This window comes from Struthio camelus, chromosome 8, assembly GCF_040807025.1.
Source record: "Struthio camelus isolate bStrCam1 chromosome 8, bStrCam1.hap1, whole genome shotgun sequence".
Classification (NCBI taxonomy): domain Eukaryota; kingdom Metazoa; phylum Chordata; class Aves; order Struthioniformes; family Struthionidae; genus Struthio; species Struthio camelus.
This window is the reverse complement of record NC_090949.1, coordinates 33,651,468-33,672,088: the sequence shown is the minus strand read 5'-3', so window position 1 is coordinate 33,672,088 and position 20,621 is coordinate 33,651,468. Positions and strand designations below refer to the sequence as shown.

The following is a 20,621-nucleotide window of genomic DNA, read 5'->3' as shown; positions in this document are numbered from 1 at the left end:
TACAGGATGAGCTGCCCCTGACCAAGAGCTAGGAAGTGTTTGGACTGCAGCCAGACAGGGAAACGAGGTTGTTATGGGCATGATTTTAATCATGATAGACAATTAGCAAAGCTTAATTATATTGAGGAAGAAAATCGGAGCAAGTGGCAGTAATGAATTTTCCTAGTAAATCTCCTGTGCTTCACAATAAAACTAGCTGACCTATAAATACGATGAAATTAGAGGTGTCTGCCATGCAGCTTAGCTGTGTTCCTCGTTGATCACTGCGAGCGCAGCTTTTGCAATGAGTCTCCTCTTAAATATCTTGTGAAGTAGTAATCTTGGGAATCGTATTGCATTTTAGCCATTCAGATGACATCCAGTGTCAATAGGTGGCAATAAGAGGTTTTTTTTCTTCCTGTAGCTGAACTTGGTAATATTAGAAGTTAATAGGACTGTAGATCCAAAGATTTTAAAAATACTGCTGTGAACTTCTCAATAATATTTATTTTAGCTAACAAGTGGGTTATATTTTAATATTGTGGGAGTCTTGAATGCTTCCAGAGGAATTTCTGCCTAAAAATAAAAAAGCCAAATTGAATACTGACTTTTCAGTGTTACAAGATCTCAGAGATGATTTGTAGTCTTTCTGTCAGTAGTCTGTAGGTCTGGTACTTGGTGGTGGAGAGCCTCTGGCTTAAATCAAGGGTGGTATCTAAATCATTAAAGCTTTTAATAGCTCCATTATTATGGAGCTTGTAAAACAAAGAAGCTTCTGGTGAAAGCAAAGAAACCCTCGGGAGTAGTTTTATGTTGCACATCTTAAATGAGAGCTGTGCCTTGTGGAAGTGTGAGGGGTTCTTTCATGTGTTTGTTTTAAAGCCCAAGAAGTCAAAATGCATATTAGTGGCCAAAGACAGCAAGATAAGGCCCGGAGTGACCGCCACAAAGTCCAGCCTGTTCATCTAGGTGTGGGTGCCTGAGGCAAGGCATGTCTCCGCTCACAGTGGAGCCATGGGGAAGCCAGAGGCTCCTGGGCCGGTGGTATATCTTGGTCGCAGGAGCCTGCGTGCCTCTCATGCAAGGAGCAGTCTGCTATTAAAGTAGATGTGAGGCTCTGCTCATGCTGCCCTTCCAAACACGTGTGCTGTGTCAAATTATATTTCCCCAAATAGAAGGGAGAACCTCAGAGTCTCTTTCCAGGCCGTTTCCAAAAACCAATTACCTACCTGGAATAATTCGTAACTCTTCTTGTTAGGCTCCAGTGCCTGAGCAAGGATAAAGAATGGGTTTCCTGTTTTCATGGAAAAGCTGCCATGTGAGTAGGCATACACAAGTTCTTGCCTGTGGGGGCGGGGGGGGAACATTTTTACAACAGAAAGAAAAATGTTTTAGCATTTCAAATTGCTAATGCTCTGAGATCAAGCAAAGTCCTTTGCTTGAGGAAGTGAAATGAATCTGTTTGACGGGATACTTGATTAATCATTTTTAAGTTTTAACAGTTTAACTTTACATTTCCATTAATACTGTGGTATCACAGGGATTCAAGATGATAATATTAATGGAATTATTACATGGAAGTTGCTAATAGCAGAGAAGATGTAAAAATTCATTACCATCATTGAGTTTTAGAGCAAAGTGAAGTCAACCTAGTTATGTGTGATTTGTGCGTACATAAGCTGAAATAGCTCAAAGCCTTTCTTCTGCATGTTGTTGTGTTCCTGAGCCAGCAGAAATGGAGTTGTGATGGCTCTTGGCCAGCTTCTGCTCTGTGGGAGACTGCTGTAAACCCTGTGGAGCTACATAGGGTCTAAAACGGACTGGAAGTGAACTTGTGTGCAGGGTATTATGAGTATTTTCCGTCTGGAATTAAGGACACAGAAAACGAGCAAAATCCTGCTTTTACTATTTGCACAAGGCAAAACTGTGCCGGCGGTGAGGGGATAGATTGATGGGCAAAAAGGGGCAGCTTGCATCGCTATCTTTTATGTGGCCCTTGTTAAAGGGGTAAATCTCTGAAACCAAAATTAATGCTGAAATTATGAAAGAAACAAAAAGGATATTTTATATATACAGCTCTGGAGATTGTCCTTAGCAGGGCTGTTGTAGCTTCGTTGAGTTCTGTGCAGCTATGTCACTATTTCACCAGCTGAACAATTGTACATCAGGGTATACTGAAAGCACACAAATAGCTGGGATAGCACCTAATAAAGTCATCATTTGCTCTGGTTGCTGAATGTAGTCCATCAGAATGAAATTACTGTATGGACACATTCTCTTCCTTTATTAAGTTTTCTTACTGATATAAAGCTATATTATGTAATTGAAGAAGAAAAAAATGCACTGGGAAGTCAGTGCCCTGATCCTGCCACTGTGCAATTGGTAAAGTGCATTTTTCCTCTATAGCTCCAATGAGTTAAGCAATTGAAAACAAGATCTTCACTTACCCTGTCTTTTATCTGCCTGACTGATAGATCTGTGGTGAGTGTCTGCCTCCAGCTGACTTTGGGGAGTGGGAAAAAATTTCAGTCAGCACAGTATGGCTTTTGAGAATGAAATGAGGTGTGGTTTTTTTTTTTTTTTAAACAAATACCCTGAAATTTTTGTGACTTTTTTCCTTGTGAAGTCTTTGCACTTTTGTGCTTTGGCCTGTGCAGAACTAGTCACTGCTTGTGCGACCTTTCTCAGCAGTCTGGGGCTCGTAACAGGGAAAGTGCTGTATAACGCTTCATATCCTGAAGAATGAAGCCCTCTGTGTCCCCAAACTACCTGCTGATTTTGAATGCCTAATTTACCTTTATCTGCTTTTTGTCTATAAAATGGGGTAACACACCTTGCCTATGGAGATTAATAAACACTTGTGGGAAGCTTGTGTTCCTTAATGCTGGGCACCTGGAGCAGTCTACAGAGACATGAGCAATCTTGCTCGTCAGAGATGGTCTTGCATAGCATGCAGTGAATACTTGCACTGTGGCCAGCCAGATATGGCTCTCTGCAGGGTGAACAGCCCTCGTGGCCCTTCCTTGTATAAAGAACATGCAACACAGAAATGAAAAGCTGTCTCAGATGCCAGCAGAGCATGGGCCTGAGTTAAAGTTGTATGGGAAGGATGTTCCTGAGGTTCTCCATACCACTAATGCAGCGTGCGAGTTACTTTTGGGTGTGCCTGAGCACTGTTTCCTTTCTGTCTTTTGGCACCTCTATGGACATGAGATGGGTTTTTTCAGGATTTAATGGGAGACTTTGTTTTAGTTCCTTTTCCTAGTTGCGGTGTGGAATACAAAAAGTAAGGGAAGGCATGTGGAGCTCTCTGCTAACCTGGATTTATGGAATTGTGAACAGGAGGAAAATCTCTGTTACTTCAATATGTTTATATTTGCCCAGACTCCTGTGGTAGGACCAAATTGATCGGGTGTGCAGCAGGGCCAGCAGCTTGGCGTGAGGAGCACTGCAGGGGCTGGAGACGGGGCTGATGTGGGTGCAGCAAAGCCACTCGGCTTTCCCCAGTGGTGTGTTGTCAGGACAAACGGGGCTTGCTGGAATTATTTCTGCAAGTTTTTACCATCAGACATTGGGCAAAGCATTGCTCCAGTTTGTGCTGAGAGGTCTTAATTTTAAGAAACCTCTCACTGGGGGCCAGAAGGCAGGCTTCTGCTTGCAGCTGTAGTAGGTAGGGGAAAGAATGCAAAAGCATCCTTCCACTTAAACGAAGGTCAGTTGTGGGTGGAAGCAATGGACCATTTATTCTTTTATTCTGCTTCTGGCAAGGATAGCAACTTTGATTCAGATGGAAGAAATTCATTGTGAAATATTATACCTGTAAGTGCCAACTCCTGTCAGGCTTATTACCTGAGGATCTCCATCTCTTAGGGGAAAAACAAAAGCAAACTGAAGAACAGAAGCAAATTAGCATTATCCTGCTATGCTTTAATGTTTAGCATGGGTTTTGGTAAAGAGGTCCATGGGTTAGTTATGTATTGTATAAAAAGGAATTTCCTTTTTTATACATTATTATTTTTTCCTAATTCCACTTAGTAAATGAGTGGCTACGTGCCTGTATTGTAGTGTTCAGTTCCTGCCCTCTTTGGTTTCCTCTCTAAACTAAGTAGTCTCTGTGCATGGCATGGATGTGCCTTTCGTTCACCTCTACCGCTGTGCTTCCCCGTTGTGTTCCTTGTGGTCGGCCAAAATACACCTGAGCTAACGCAAACCCAAATTCCTTCACGTTGCTCACGGCAGCCGTCACGTGAGCGAGCTCTCCTGGCCTGGCGCGACTCCTGCGTTGGTCCTGCAAGCCGCAAAAACTGGGCGGCTTATTTTTAGCATATTCCCAGTCTGACTTATCAGTGAAGTACTTTGAGGTAATGACTTCAGCGTGTTTGATGATTGTTCATTTTGAAAGATGTCATTTTAAGAATTTCTGGAAGTTTCAGCGCTGCCCTGTGGGAGATCTGTTCCATGCCAAAATGTCATTTCAGATTCTCAACTACACACTCCCTTGTACTTTCACTTTATAAATGTTTCACAGCACCTGCATTTTTTATCATTGCACTTTTATGTGACCTATGAGTTCCTTGTAGCTAACCTACGCTGCCTGTCTGAGGGAAGCAAGTAATATTTTTTTAAAATTGCCTTTTTCCTCTGTCGGGAGATTAGAAACACCCAATTATTTCTTCCCTGTGCATATGTATTTGTATAAATATTTTAACAAATGGCATGTTTATAGTGCCATTCATGGGCCTGGGTTAAAATTGGAACAAATGAATCTTGGAAAGTGAATGCTTTGTTTGTTTTCCTAGTAGTTTCAAGTTGATAGAATTGGGCTTTATTTCTTTGATATTGGATAAGTCTCATGGAATTTTCTGTAAGTTGTCAGACTTCATTCTCAGACTCAAATTACATGTGAAATCCTGCCCAAATGCTTTGTGGTGGCACAACCGCTCAGTGTGTAAAGCTGACGTAAAAATAACCTGAGCTAAGACTTGCCTCGCCGTTCTGCGTGCGACGAGCACCAATGCTGCGTTCGTGGCGTCTCCCTTCAATGGGCTGTTGATAGGGGAGGATAGTGGAGGACAGTGAATATTTTCAGCGTTTCCACAAGAGCTTGTAGTGTGGGGAGGTAAATGCCAAGTGCAGACATGCAGCTCTAAAAACAGAAATGTTTATCAATAATTATGATAACACAAAAAGAAAACCGCATGTGTAATAATCCAGAGCACGAATCAGCAATGTAGAAGTTGGCCTAGAAAAGGGGCTACAACATGGCTGGTGAGGGCATGGAGGGTATGTTGTTGCCCTTTCTGCTTTGAGAAAGGGAAACTTCCTGCCTGAACACCCAGTTGCGTGGCTCAAAGTTCCCCGAGGGGTTGTGCGAACAGGGTAGTACTGATGAGCAGAAGCACCTCCAGGCAGCTTCATGGACACGTAGCTCAGAGCTGGGCTTTCACCTGCCCTCCCACAGTCCAGCTGGATGTTGCAACTGCAGGGCTGTGGATTTGTTCCGTTTCTTTTGATCTCTTCTATTGAAAGTCTTTCCACTTTTGTAAGAATAAATATTCATTGAGCTAAATGGGAGGGGAAAAGGAGACTGAACACTTAGACTTGAATTAGGGAGGGCATGAACTGAAATCTGGATTTCTCTTATCTCAGGCTCTTTGAGTTTTGGTCAGACACTTCATCCTGGGTCTATGGAGTCTTTGCAGAAAAAAAAAAAATGCTATAGCCTAAATGATTTCCCTCAACCTCTAAAATACTATGTTTTTAATGAGTCTGTATTTTTTCTAATGAAGAATAGTGGGTTTTTTTTTCCTCTATTTAATCCTGAAAAATCTCGGGTTGTGCTGGCTGGTGCGCACAGTTATGAACAGGGGGGAGGGAAGAACCACCTTGGGGGAATATGCCCTTTATTGTGCCACTCGCACAATAATCCTAAGCTTGTAAACGCCCAGATTTTCAGTGGGTCTGTACTGCACAGCTGGAAAGTTAAACCTTTCCTGCTCCTTCTGCCTTTTTTTTTTTTTCTTTCACTAATAACTTTTTGAGGATTTATTGGTCCCCAGAGTCCTGTATTGAATTTTCCCTTTTACTGAGTTGTGCATAAGATGGTATAATAAGATCTGATCGTTATATCTTTTCTTACAGTTACAAAGTCATGAACTGTAGGGTAGAATTTCTACCTCCCAGCAGGCTTCAGTACCATGGTGGTAAAGCCTTGCGTTCCTGTGTTATGGGGAACGCTGGGTGCTCGCTGTGCTGCTGACTTCAGCTCTGAAGTTACAATTATTTTTAAGAGGTGAATAGGGCCCTGTGGAAGAATAGGTGTAAGTTTTATACTGCATGTATGTCACTTCTGTGATGCTAAAGGAAACTAAAATCCTGTAATGTCACCCCTCCTTCCCTATCCTCTCACGGCTTGCTAGTGAAGCTGTGTGGCCCTTCCCAGAGCACCTACATCTTGACTTGCCCAGCTGACAGCTGAGCTCTCACAACCGTGTCTTGCTGAACAGCCGCACCAACAGATGTCCAACAGCAGCCAAGGTGAAAGAGTAATTGGCACAGATTGCCTTTTTCCAGGCTCTGTGAAGTAGAGAGTACTGTGGGAATCAGGGGGGCCTCGCCAGCCATCCTCCCAGCGGATGTAAGGGCTTGGCGACAAAATAACAAGTGATGGGCATTGCTTCAGTTGCAAGCAGTGTGCTCCCTATTGTGCTTTTATCTGGAACAACCTGCCAAGTGCTGTAACATGGGAAAGAATTAAAGGCAAAAACTAGTTGCCCAATAGTTCTTTATTAGGAAAAATATTTTGATACAGTATTAAAAGTATAGAGTGTGACACACTCATAGAGATCCTTTAGGTCCTGAAGTAATAAATAAACCTTTTGGTGTAATAAATACACCTTCTTCAAAGCATATGACCTGTGGGTTTCCTGTTTAAAAAAACAATAACATCTAATTCCTTGATGTGAGCAATTAGAAAGCAGGTACTTTGGTGGAGAAAGTTGCCCCAGAACCTCTGCCTTTGATTTTTGTACCAATCATTCTCAAATGAGAGCTGTGTGAGGACATTCTTTGCAATTACTCATGCTTTTTAAGGGGAATAGATTATCTAAAGTGATGATACAGATAGGAAAACATGTAATAATTCCACCACTAGGGATAACACTTTACACGCTCTTCATTAAGAGAAAATAGGTAGCTATTGTAGCAAATACTATAAAGGAATCTTTTTTCCTTGATATTTTAATGGCCTTATGTGAATGATCTATATTATTGAAACGTAAACACATTTAGTGAGCTATTACTCAGACAGCTTTACAGCCTTTAACCTTGTGACTTTAGAAAAATCTTTTAAACGCATTCAGATCCTAGTCTTTATGAATCATAGCTCCTCATTTTCCAAGAAGAAACCCAGAAAGACAGTGACGGTTGCACGCCCTCTAAGAATTCAGATGGAAAGGTTGAGAAAGTAGTATGATTCTATTTCCTTGCAACTTCAGCGCATAATAGACATTTTATTTTCAAATTGGGGGGGGGGGGTAATGGCAAGCTTCAGTAGAATAAATCACTTAAGCTATTGCAGAACTATCTTTCCAGAAAGAGTGTTTTTAATTATGGTTATCGGGTAAAGTAATACAAACAAGAAAACAGTTTGAACAGACTGGGCTGATGTTTGCACAGTTGATTGTGTCGTGAGATGGTCCAATGGGAACTCAGTTTCCTGTAGTGTAAGCTGTGTTTATTGTACATTATCCCCATGCTGTACCGTGTACCTCATATATTTGGCTTTATGGGACAAATCAGATAACAGTTTAAGGCTGAGTGGTAGCTGACTATATATATTCCTGGCTAGTTAAACTGCTGGTTGTCAATGGGCATCTTTCATGTGAGAGGCAATTTCAAGGGGATGAGATTCTATCTAACAGAAGTACCTCAACTACATTTTTATACTTACTCTCATGTCGTATTTATTTCATAGCTATCTATGCAAGTGATAAATGTAGACGATGCAATTACTGGAAATCCCTAAACTTGCTTGTGTCATGTGATTCTTCTTGGCTCAAAGAAGGGTTTCAAATGATTGTCTTTTTTACGTAAATGATAAAAGCGTGTTTGGTTTTTTGTAAAAGCAGTTTTTTCTGTTCTTTAATATCATACTGCTGGAAAGGATTTAATAGTACATGCATAAATGTTTATTCATATTTGATAAACCACTAGCAGTGTGACGACTACCAATTTTGGCTGGATTGGTTCTAGGAAAGAGATAATAGTAGATTCTGGTTACTTTGTGCCTTCTAGATGTAAAATAATTAACTGAAAGTCAAAAATACAGATCTAATATCCTTATAGCTTTTCTGTACATGTTTAGTTGGATGCTGAGACACCAACAACTGTATTTGCAGAATCAAAAGGCTGTCTTATGGAGAGGAAATTGGCTGAAAGAAAATAACTTAATCTTTTAATCCATATCTAGTGTTGCTTAGAAAATGTGGGGTTGTGATGCTATGAGAGTTATGTTGTTTACTCTGTTATATTGATATGATATTATACTAGTTATGTTAATTTGTGTTTAAAAAGATCTCCCTTCTGGCTGTTGATATATCTAATGGCTTTCTTTTTTTAAATTTCTGTTCTTTATGTAAAGGGATAAAAATGGGGCAATGTCTGTTCAAGTTCAACTGTCTTGAGACGCTTTTGTAAGGATTCTGCATGCCTTCCAGAATAATAATAGTAACAAACTTTCCACTGGGTCTGTAAGGGCAAGATACTTTATAATTATAAACAGCATATTCCTACTGAGCTTTTCAGTGTGCTTTACCAACGCTGACTCATTTACACTTATGATGTGTCCTGAGCTGGCTGGAAATACCCCCATGCCTGACAGAAGAATAGAGACAGAAGAGAATGGGAGAGGCCTATAAAGGTTTTTAGATACTTAATGCATATTGATTGAGGTAACTTTAAATGCTTCTAGAAATTAGGCCTCAGTGTGTTTTCTCAGGGTCCTTTGCAAAGTGAGGAATACAGCCTCTTTCTCCTCTGTGGATTTTGTTTAGAATTTCCTATGGTCCCTTTGTGCTACAGAAGAAAAATTCACTGCAGGAAGAGTGTAACTAGGGAAGCCCTGGCCTGCACACTGGTAGCCAAAAAGGCAGTTTCAAAGCCACCCACATTTAAAAAAAACAAACAAACAAACAAAAAAAAACAACAACAAAAACAAACCCTCCATTTCTTCAGGGAATAAGTTTTTTTTAAAGTGTTGTAACATAAACAGTGTGTATTTTTTGTACTATTTTAAGGGTGCTATGCTGATTCATAAGCAATATTTTACCAGAGGTTCATCCAATGCTGCTGGTATGTTTTCCTTATGAACTATTCTGTAACCCTGTGCTACTCTGCATTCCGTAACTGTACTGATCCACAGAGTGCTGTGGCTTTTTCCAGTTGACCTTTGCTTTTCATTGACATTTGCAAAATATGACTAAATGAAACGAGACAAAATAGATGATAATGGCAAAATCTTTTTGCTGCTCCTCTTTCTATTAAAAAAAATCTATTTTCTGAAACTGCAGAATGGGAGGAAAAAATGCAAAAGTTCAGATACTTGCTATTACTGCAGCACATCCAAATACAATTAAAGGCATTGACCACTTGCTTATTTTTATGTGCTGATTTACACAAATCTATTCTAAATAATGAGAAGCCCAGCTGGTACAAATTGTTACCAAGTGCCTTTCATAGCCACCTTTAGCTGGAGAACATTTGTTCTATTTTAACTGAGAACAAATTGTTTCAAATCATGCCGGAGTCTCTCCGGCAGAAATATTAAACACAAGTTCATCAACTGTTTTGAGAAGAAAAATTAATTTATATGCTTCTCTGCTGCCAGATGTGCTTTCTGAAAGGTTGTCGTATGACAGATCCCAGTGTCTCAGCGCAGTGCTCCAGCTTTTAGGTGGAGGGGACGTTTCCTTGCTGCATAAAGCAACCTTGGCAGCAAAAGCTGCTCAACAACCTATTTATTAGTATCCGTACTCCTCCCCTGCTGTTATATTAATATTATGAATTGTTCACAGGTGCTTCAAATGAGGTTTAGATGATCAGTGGGAGCTTTGTTACTCAAACAAGCCGAACTGAAAGGAGCAGATGCAGTAGTAACAGTCCCCCAGCAAAAAGTACAAAGCATGACTAAATGAAGGTCATTTTGCACGTTTTGGCCTTGATGACCCTAAGAACAATACGACTGTCATTATTGTACAGTTTCTAGACAGAAAGGTGATTGCTCCCTGCCCACTTGCCTTGATTTTTTTTTTTTACTTTTATGTCTTTATTACATCATTGGGATCTCTTAATTGCATTTAATCCTACTCCTTTTTAGCTAAAATGAGATAGTTTCCACAAGATTGTAGTCAAACTGTGCTCTAAGTCATGTTTGAGATTTAATACCCTTTTGCATCGTGATGTTTAAATCGCAGTGAGTATTCCAACACTAGCTCAGGTAAATATATGGTAAAATGGATGTTCTTGGCTGGAAAGGCAGACCACGTAAAAGAGAAGAGTTAGAGGCTGTATCAGATGTCTAGCCTGAGTGTTTCCTAGAGCTAATATTTGTCCTGTCCAAAACTCATTTTTTCGTCTCTTTCCTTGTTTTGTGACAAATGCAGAGAAATGAACAAACTGCCATTATCCCACAGAGGCCTGGGTATGCAATTAGCTTTGCAAATGTTGATTAACTGATCTAAAAGGTCTCTTCAAAGGCTGTGTGCAATGTAAAAGAGCTGCAGTCTCTGGAAGCTGAGGCTGGTGTCCATGTATTTGGACGGTTTTCTAGTTTGTGCATTGCTAGACCTTGTTTATAAAAATTTACACTGGACTCCTGTGGTAGGTGTCTCTTTCATGCTTATTGAGCTTTATGGCAATCCACAGGATGGAGCACAGAGATAACTGTTGAATTCAACCATGAAAACTACTATTACTTGGTTTCTCTGTGACATCTGTTATATATTATTGGGCATGTGATGAGGGGGAAATTGTTTTGTTTCCTTTTTGAAATCTGTTGGTGAGTTTGAATGGAATATAAAATGGCTGATAGTTCATCAAAACATGTACAAAACTCTTGCTTCATGAGCTCAATGCAGGATCACCTTCTAAAGATACAGTGTGCTCTAGAGAAAGATTTGGTTTCCAGACTACCTTAGAGACAAAGCAGTGAGTAGCTGTGTCAGGCAGACTGCCCCCCCCCCCAAAAAAAAAAAAAAAACAAAACACCCCCACCCCAAAAGGATTAGAAAAGGTAGATGGTGATAGAATAAGATAAGTGGGAAGGTGGTTTTATGGCTGTCTGGCTACTGGTATTGTTTAATTTTCAGTAGACTTTCCCGTGCACTGAAGTTTCCTCCACTGCGATGACTTGCAGTGTCTTCATGGGTGGGTTACACACAATGCAAAAACATGGACAACGGCATGCAGGACTGCAGCATGTTTCACCACAGAAGCTAACAGAAGAGGATGAGGCTAAGGAAGCTCTAAGCCCCTATTTTCTCATCCAGTAGGTGCCTTTGCATATGTGTTCCTCGTCCCTGTAGCTGGGATTTTTACAGCCCTCGTTCTTCCTCATCGACAGTCCAGATGGATCTAGTCATGCTTACCACCCGTTCCTGAGCTGTGGTGTTTGCTGATATTTGTCAGTCCCAAACATTTCAGCAGACGGTAACTATTGACTTGAATGCTATAGATCTTTTGTAATCTATTACCTACTGTAGCAAAGAATAGAATCTTTCCATATTTGATTAAGGCCATGTTTATGATATGTCTATTTGCACTCCAGGATGAACGTGCTTGCGTGTTCAAAAGCTTCCCCCTCCCCCACTCTGGAAGCTGAAAAACATCTTATTTTGTTCAAACTCACTTTTATGTTGAAGAAACATACTTGATTGTAAAGAAAAATATAGGTAGGCAGACGCTAATGAAAAGTGAAGGAAATGGAATGAAATGGGTGATCCAGCTTAACAATAGCTTGGTTTTCTTTTTGTTTGGTTTATAACCTTGAATCCATGTAACTTCTTCTCTAGATACTGATGATGCTGTTCCTGTCACTTTTGTAAGAGGTTGGTGTAGAGATTCAAATCTTTGATGCACAATATATGTGAAAGGAAGCCTCCTAAAACTTGCAGTGGTGCATGCTTAGCATTTAAAATTGGAATCTGGCCCTCAAATGGGGCTTGGAAGGGATTTGAAGGACGTTCTGTTTTCTGTTTCGTAGAGTGTTATTCTGATTTGGAGAAATTCCACTTTAGCCTAAAATCTGCATTACTATTAGAATGCCAGAGGAACCACAGATCTGAAAAGCTGTCAGGCATTCTCCATATATGCTGCACATTCTCAAACTGAGCCTTAAACAGATGACAACCATTAATCTTCTTAAAATCCTGGTTGTTAATGACCTTGGAAATTCTCATGTTCTCATAGCAGTGGATGAGGACCCCAAAACTGGGTTTTGTACATTCTGTCCTGGTTATGCCATGACTTCCCACTGAGCGTGAATGGAAAAAAAACTAGGAAGAAAGTGACATAGGCATTTAAGAACCTAACTGTGCTGTTAAGCACTTTTCTAATGTTAATAAAACACTTCAACATAAGTATTATTTAACCTCTGTGTTTTGCCTGACTAATGTTAATCTTTCAGGTGAAGGATTGTCTTTTCACATATACAGTAAGACCTCTTGGACATGAAGCCCTGATCTAGTTGACACCTATAAATTTATTATAAAATAGAAATACTTGACACTTACTTCATTTCAATTATTTGAAGATTTATATTGATTGCACTGAGTTGCTATACTAGTACTTGCAATTTACATTTCTGCTTGGAAAACTTAGAGAAAAAGGATATGAATCCAGGACATAAAGTATTGCTTTGTTGAATATGAAATGTACTACAGATGCATCAACTTAGGCAAATATGTTTGGATGAACCCTAGCATGCTGCTCTGAGTTAGGGCTCTCAAATCTCATGCAAGCCTTCCCTGTGCAGAGTAGCCAGGGGTTAGGTGCTGCAGCATCTGGCCTTCCTGCTGGACAAGGAGAAACCTGACAGCCTGGGAAATGCAGTTTTACCTGTACTTCAATGCATAATGCTGTCACAGGAGTTCCAGAAGCCCAGTTCTTGGAGGTGAACCATTGAGGTAAGCTTCTGCAGCTTTGTTTCTTGCAGAGCTAGATGCATGGAAGTCCTGAGTCCAGGAGTGAGTGAAGTAGTCTCACTTCAATTGATGCCTCAGTCCTTGGTGGAAAAGCAGCTCCAAAGCCTGGAGGGTGGATGATCCCTGGGGCTGTTGGGAGTGAGAGAAGACAATGCTATTAGTGTCAGTCCCACCACTGCTCCCCGCTGAATAGTGGGGGCAAAGCGGTCAGTAGCCACAACTTTTGAAGTTTAGAAATGCCAGTGTCTATGCGCTGGCACACATAAAGCGAACAATTAGGAGACAGACCACTCAAATATAATGAGAAAGTAAAAGGGAAGGTCAGAAATGCAGGCAGAGGCGAAGGAATGTATGTGTTGCTGATTAACCATCCATCTAAAAATTTTATCCTTTATTAAAAGGAAAAAGATTATGAATTGGTATCATAGTAATAAAGGTTGGGGATTAATAGCTACTAGTAAAAAGTATCTAAGAAGTTTGATTTTTTTTTTTTTATTTCTCCCCCCCCCCCCCTTAAATTTATTTAGCCGAAGGATTCGGAATCCCTCTTCCAAGTTACAGTGAGCACTGAGGAAATTACCTATTGGGCCTGCAACTCTCCTTAATAGTTTTGAGGAGGAGGAGGAGAAGTCAGACACAGACTCTCTGGTAGAAACTGCAAGAGTAGTTTTAGATAGCAATGGGCTGAACTAGCTTGCAAGCAGGCTAAGCAGGTTAAACCTTCTGCTTCAGAGAAGTGTCATGAATTGTTCTAACGCTGAACAGAAATAACATATTAAATCTCATTTGGGAAATGCCTTGTTCAGCTAGTGCACATAATACCATGCTGAGGGCATTTTTCAAGATGAGTCTGAGGTTAAGAAAAACATCTATTGAATAACCAGTGCCACTTACTTCAGCACTTGAGTTTTCCTCAGAGGTCTTCCATCCAATTACTGACCAGATCCGCTGATATTTAACTTACAAGATCTGACAAGAGCAGAATCCAGGGTGGAATGACTGCTTAAACATTTATTTGTGTCAATGACACATTTAAAACTCTCTGCTCTGTCTAAATATTTAAAGGAAAATATAGAGAGGAAAATCTAATGTGACATAAGAGGAAATGAAAAAGAATCTCACTTGTTGAGGACATTTACAGCACAATTGTTGTCTTTTGAATAGCTGTTATTTTGGCAGAAATGGAGGGGGATGCAGTCCTAAATATCATGTTTGTGGTCTCTTTTGAACAAAAATGATTTTTACAATGGCAAGTGGATCTTTTGCTGTCAAAATTGCAAGATATGACAGCAGCCAAGATCTTTAGGAACCTCAAAGATTCAAGTTCTTGATTATAAAGTAGAGGGCTGAAAATGAAGGAATAATGAAGATAAATATACTTAGGAAAAATTGTAGTAGTCTCCAAATTCAGAGAATTTAAATGTGTTGACGGGTCTTTAAAGTAGATTATGCTGTAGGAATAAGCTGCAACAAGCTTTTTTCTTGGAGAAGCAGAGAGTACATGTTGTGCAGCTTAAGTAAGGAATAAAAATAATATTCCACAGCTTATTAAAAAGGCAACTGTATCAGTTTGCTAAATGTTAGGACCAAGGTGTTGTGAGAGTTAACTAATGAGTTACATAGATTTGACATGAAAATTGAGTGAAGTAATGCTTAGTATTCAGTGCTGCTTTTCTCTTTAGAGAGCTTTTAACAATTACCTGGCGTATGCAGTCATTCAGATATTTGTGTAAGTAAATGTGTAAACCTGACAGTGCACTTGTTTCAGTGGCATACTGAAAGTGTGGCCAACGGTGTTGTTCTTATGTGGGCTGTATGTTCAGGCTTTGATAGCGATGTAAATCGGCTTTTTAGAAGTGTTCTGTGTTATCTGTCTAAGAGTTAATTCTGTTCTGTCAGGTCTGGCAAATTCCAGAAGGTAAACAAGACACTTGCTATGCCAAAAACCTGGCTGTTAGTAGGAGCCTGCTTGTTCGTTTGCTCTTTTAATTGCAACGTGAACAAGGCTACTTTGAGGAACACTGACCTAAATCTATCTGTGCGGAGAGGGAGAGGGTGTCTCTGACCATTGAGCCCTTTCTAGGGGTCACTTACTGCCACTGAAGTGTGTGCCAGTGTTTTTTTTCTTTTAAACCTGTGCAAGGCATTCAAGCATAGTTTCATTCACAGGACCTTGAGGGGCATCTAGATCAAGCTTATGCATGTGTGCTGTGATGAGGATCTCAGCAGTATGTTGTGGAGCCCTTCCATGTTTCTGTTCTGTAGAAATGAATGTCAGGGAAGGGATAACAGGAGAAGAGAACTGGCAGGCACCCCAGCGTGATGCAGAATGCAATCGCAACTTGGGGATGTGCGTGGGCTTCTTGCTTCCTGGCAATCCCTCTTTCCCCAGCAGAAATCAAGGAAGCAGAGGAGCACAGGAATCGAAGGAGCTCCCTAGTAGCTTGAAAGATAGAGACCTGTTTTCTGGAGCTTCTGCCTATTGTCCTGTCTTTCTGTGGATCTCCAAGGACTTACAGGATTCAGAAATGGCTCCCATGGATTATTTTTGTAGGGACAAAGTAAATCCTTTCTCCTAGCATAGATGAGATGGAGGGATGATTCCCCTCCCAAAGCATTCTGTCATAAACTTAGAGGAGGTTGGTAGGACAACTTGGACACGTTCTTATAACCTAGAAGTGCCCACTGCATCTTGGTGAATTGTTGCTATTATTACTAAATCTGTTCAGAGACTTTTTGAGGGAGTTATAGCCTGTTAAAATAACTTTACAGGAAAAGAAAAGCCTTACAAGAGCATATTTGCAAGAAATTTATTTGGAGTGGAGGGAGAAAGAAAAGATTCTTGTGACTTTTTTGTTGTTCACATCGTACTTTTCATTTTATAGATGAATTTCAATTTGATATAAAGCAAAAATTGATGAAGTATTATGCAATTAAAAGTTCCAAACAATATGAAAGTGAAAAAGTGAAAGTGAATTGCTAATTCTTTGTAAAGCAGACCTTCTGTATTTTTCACAGGTATAATAGGTGTTGTTTGCTGTCTGTTTACATGTATTTTAAACTTAGGCTGGCACTTCCCAAAGTAATGCAAAACATGTGGTCCTTCAGTATATAAGGGATGCTGAAAACTGTCTTCATCCAAGAACTCTTCCTAGGAAGAAGATTAAATTCACAGATTTGTCTGTATGGATGGATCATCAGTGATGTCTAGAGGGGACAACAGAACAATGGAAATGCACAATGTTTGCATATATCATGTTCTTAGCAACATGTTCTCTGCTGGAATCCGACACTTATGACACTTATGTTTGCGAAAGCAAACCCGTACTAAATTAGTTTGCAGTTAATTGGCTGTGAAGGGAAATGCACCTTGCCAAAGAGGATTTGAAATATGAGGCAGTTTGGATTTGTGAAGAAGCAGATCTCTGTACTTGAAGAATCACAGGCTCTTTCATGGGCATCTGGGAACTAATGTGGTTCATAATCTCCTGTACTTTTACAAATTCCACTGTTTGGCAAGATGGGCATCCACTTGCTGCCCTCTACTTGGAAATTGATTTTAGAGGGGCAGTCTTAGACTGTATGTTGGAGCTACTCATTTGCAGCTGAAGAAAGTTTTCATTATGTGTGTTTTAGTAATGTTTTGAATACGTAATAATGGGGAATAGCAGGAATTAGCAGAAAAAACAGTAAGATCCTTTATTCTATTTATTTTCTCCAGGGACTCAAAACGATGTGAATGGTAGCATGTATGACAACAGTGCTTGGTATCTTTGTAGCGTTGCACGTCCTTGAACGTCTGTGTGGGTGCTTCAAATATTAATGGGGAAAATCTCATAATAGGCCCATGAAATTGGTGTGGTAGATATGGAGAAACAAAAGCACAGGTTGACTTGACCAAGGTAGCACTGCTGGTCAAGTGACAGAGTGGAGATTTGAACTATGTTCCTGAATCCTTGCTGCATGTCTAAGGACAAGATCATGTAATCTTTGAGATGCATGAAAGGAAGAGTTCCTTTTGTGACTAAGCTGTAATACAGTATAGACATACATGGCTCCATCTTTGAAAACCAATTATGATTGTCTTGAACTTTCAAGTTTTATTTCATGTAGTCTCATGTGCTGGTTTTCAGTAGCTGCTGGTGAATTTTCTGGATATGTTTCACGAGATTGTACTGTAGTATGGTGAGGATTTACCATGAGTTTTCTCTGATGTGCCACTGTCAGAAGATGAGAAGGACTTCTTAGCTTCCATGGAAAAGCCTCACAATTTTTCTAGATAGATCTTTCTGAAGGGCAAGGGTAATGCAGCAACATATTCTGTTCTGTCATATACCTGTCCAAGTAGCATCCTTAAGAAAATATCCATAACAGGAGAACTGGAACATCTGTAGTGGAATGAGAGAACAGAAATGGAGAACTGTTCTTTTTCCTTTGAGGAAAATATAGATTAAATTCTGTATCATGATTAATTCTCTTGCTGAATGGCTAAGGAAGTACCTGGGTGGCTACAGTGGTAAGAGGTGGGCCACTATAGCTACTGATAATGCAACAGGTATTATTTTCAGTTAGTACCTAATTGCCTTAGAAAAGCTTATTAAACTTCAAACCACTATTCTGTGAGGAGCTATTCGTGTGGAGTCTCTCCAGAGTGATCGATATGATCATGCTGTGACCAACAGTGTCAGTGAATGGGAAGAGTGATTTTGTGAGGAAGCTCACGCTTTGAGAATTCGGTTGGCAGGGCGGGAGTCTGCATATTCTTCTGTATTTTAGGAAGATGTTAATAGCAGGAAATAATGGCTAATTCTCTTTTCAGACATTTGAATGCTCACTCCAAAATAACACTTGAATCAAGTAAAGGGTAACAAATATCTCTTATTTCTAGAGTCTTTGAAAGTCACCTAAAGCTCCTTTTGAAACATCTCAATTTCCCTGTAATATTGTTGGTTAGCCATTTATAATTGGCACAGGTTCAGATATATGAACTAGTTTAATGAAAATAAGACATTTTTTCTATCTCAAAGGTGGAAAAATAGAAATAAAAATAGAGAAGATTAATACCAATGGATGTTACATGTGTACACTGGAAAAAAAAAAAAAAATCCTGCAGGTTTTACGGCTTAGTGCTTTGCTATGTATGCAGGCTGATACCAGCTTTATAGTGTGGTTATCACTTTAATGTTTCAGTTGATACACATACAGACTTGCAGCTGGACAAAACTCGGTGAGGTAAGAGAAAACCCTCTTCTGGGCCAGCAGAATGCTTTAAAAAATATATATATATATATAGCCAGAGTAGACTTTACGGAGGAAAGCTCTTGAGATGCATCTTGCAGCAAATGGTCCTCATCTGTGTCTGTTCTGGAAGGAAACCAGCTCCATTCATTGCCTGTGCGCCTACCTAGACTTAGCTGAGGCTGATTAACTTAGGTATGAATGAGGTGAAGGCTGAAAGTTTCCTGAATACTCTTGTCTTAGGGAGTCAGAAAACTTGAACAGGAAGTTCTCCTGTTAATTAACTCTTACCTCTACGTGAACATTTTTACGTGATGTTTAATGTTATGTGAACATTACTAGCAATAGCAAATTTTACTGTAAACTGCGTAATGTAATAGATTATTTAAAATCCAGGTGTGTGCATATCAGTAGTGGGGGTTTTAGAGTAACTTTGAGGAGATTCTTTAAACAATTTATGCAGCGGTCTTGGTTGTAACATTGAACCCATCGCTATCTCAACTAACGTGTACTGGAAAGCTTAAATAGCTGCTTGTCCTACTAGCTTAAATCTAATACAGAACCAAGGTGCTATAGTTACAGTGCCTTTCAGTTATTTTAGTAAGTGCTAAGAGATTAAGTGCCGCACACTTTCAATGCATTGAAAAGCAGTTGAGAATACCACCTTTTCAGGTTTGTATCTTCAGTTACTTCAGCTGGACGGTGGTTATTGAAAATGACTTATTTGGCCTACAGTTCTTGATATATCAACTTTTAGTGGTTTATCACTTAATTTGTGATGGTATAAAACATCATCAGAATGGAAAACAAAGGAATGTCAAGTTTAAATAAGCCTCATAGTTAAAGGCAAAGGAAGCTTGTTCAGGTCCTCACACTAAATTCCTTGCTCCTTTGCTTCTTGGTCATATTTCTCCTGAGAGAGGAGGGGCTGTGACCATATAAATGTTCTCATGTGAAAATTTTTGTTGAAAGTTATAGCCTAAAAATATTTTACATTAAAAGAAAGCAGATTGCTTATGGCAACTCCTGCATAATGAAGGAACACAATGAAGAACTGCAGTTCATATTATTCTTCAGGTCTGTTCTATTTTCATAGTGGTTTTTTGTAGAAAATTGCATAGTATAATTACAAGTTCATTTGCATTCATATTACAATATGAGAGCTAGTACATTCCTTTATATTTAAAAAACATTGTTAGCAAGTGTGACTTGCATCCATGAATTTCAGAAATGGGAATGGAGTTTACACTTATCCAAAGTTCCTTCTCTTGTTAATCAACAACAAGCACTTTTCCTGTAAATTGCAGGGCTGGAGAGAGGCCAGCAAATGGTAAATGCAATCTCTTCAAAGAGTGTAATGGGGACGAAGGGTGTGAAGCAGTTCATTTACTGTCTCCCAACAAAAAATGTCTTTTGGGAACTGAGAATTACAAATATCTTATTGGATTTAATACTTACATGCAAGCATAGCCAAATGCCATCTAGATTGTGCCATTTATTATTTCCTAGTGGAATGGTGACTTGTTACTACTTTTCCCCCCCCCCCCATTAAGTTCTGTGTCTTCTTGAGATGATTAAATCCTCACCAGTGGAGAATACTGCTGCAATTAATCAGTTTACTGCTGCAGAACTTAAAATTTCTTATCCACATTAGAGGAAATAAGTGGGTTCAATTGATAATACCACCTTCCATTTCTATAATAAATGGAATTGAAGACAATATAGTAAAAGTCTCCATTCCACCAACTACTTCTACTAAATTTAGTATGACTTTTGAAATGCCTTTTTGTTACATCGTAAAGGTTATTAGATGACTGTCTTTTATGCTTGGTATGTAATGTGCTATGGAAAGAATCACTGAAGATGAAACTGAAAATATTTTCAGTTTCATCTGATCTGTGTGTGCTCCCAGTGCTATTCATTCTGCCTTGCCCTCAGCTCTTGGATGGGCTCTTTGCCCTGTTAAACAGGTTGCCCCTTCAGCTCAGTCTTCTGTCTGTTGTAGGAAGAATAACCTGTAGATGTCTTTCCACCTCACGAGCATCTTGGTGAGGAGTCCGTTGGCTGTCATCTCGAAGAGCACGCATCTGCAGTTGGATACCTGTGTGTCCCTGCGTAACATTTTGCTCATAATTTCTGGTCAGATCGGGTACTCCGTAATGATTTGAGCCCTCTTCCATGTCAGCTGAAGGAGATGCTGCCAGT

At 39.7% G+C, this 20,621-nt stretch overlaps 1 protein-coding gene across 24 annotated transcripts in view; it reads left to right on the top strand.

Moving 5' to 3' along the window:
- The window catches only part of DAB1 (DAB adaptor protein 1), a 507,009-nt gene that overhangs the window by 315,583 nt on the left and 170,805 nt on the right, over window positions 1-20,621 (top strand). The window lies entirely within an intron of this gene.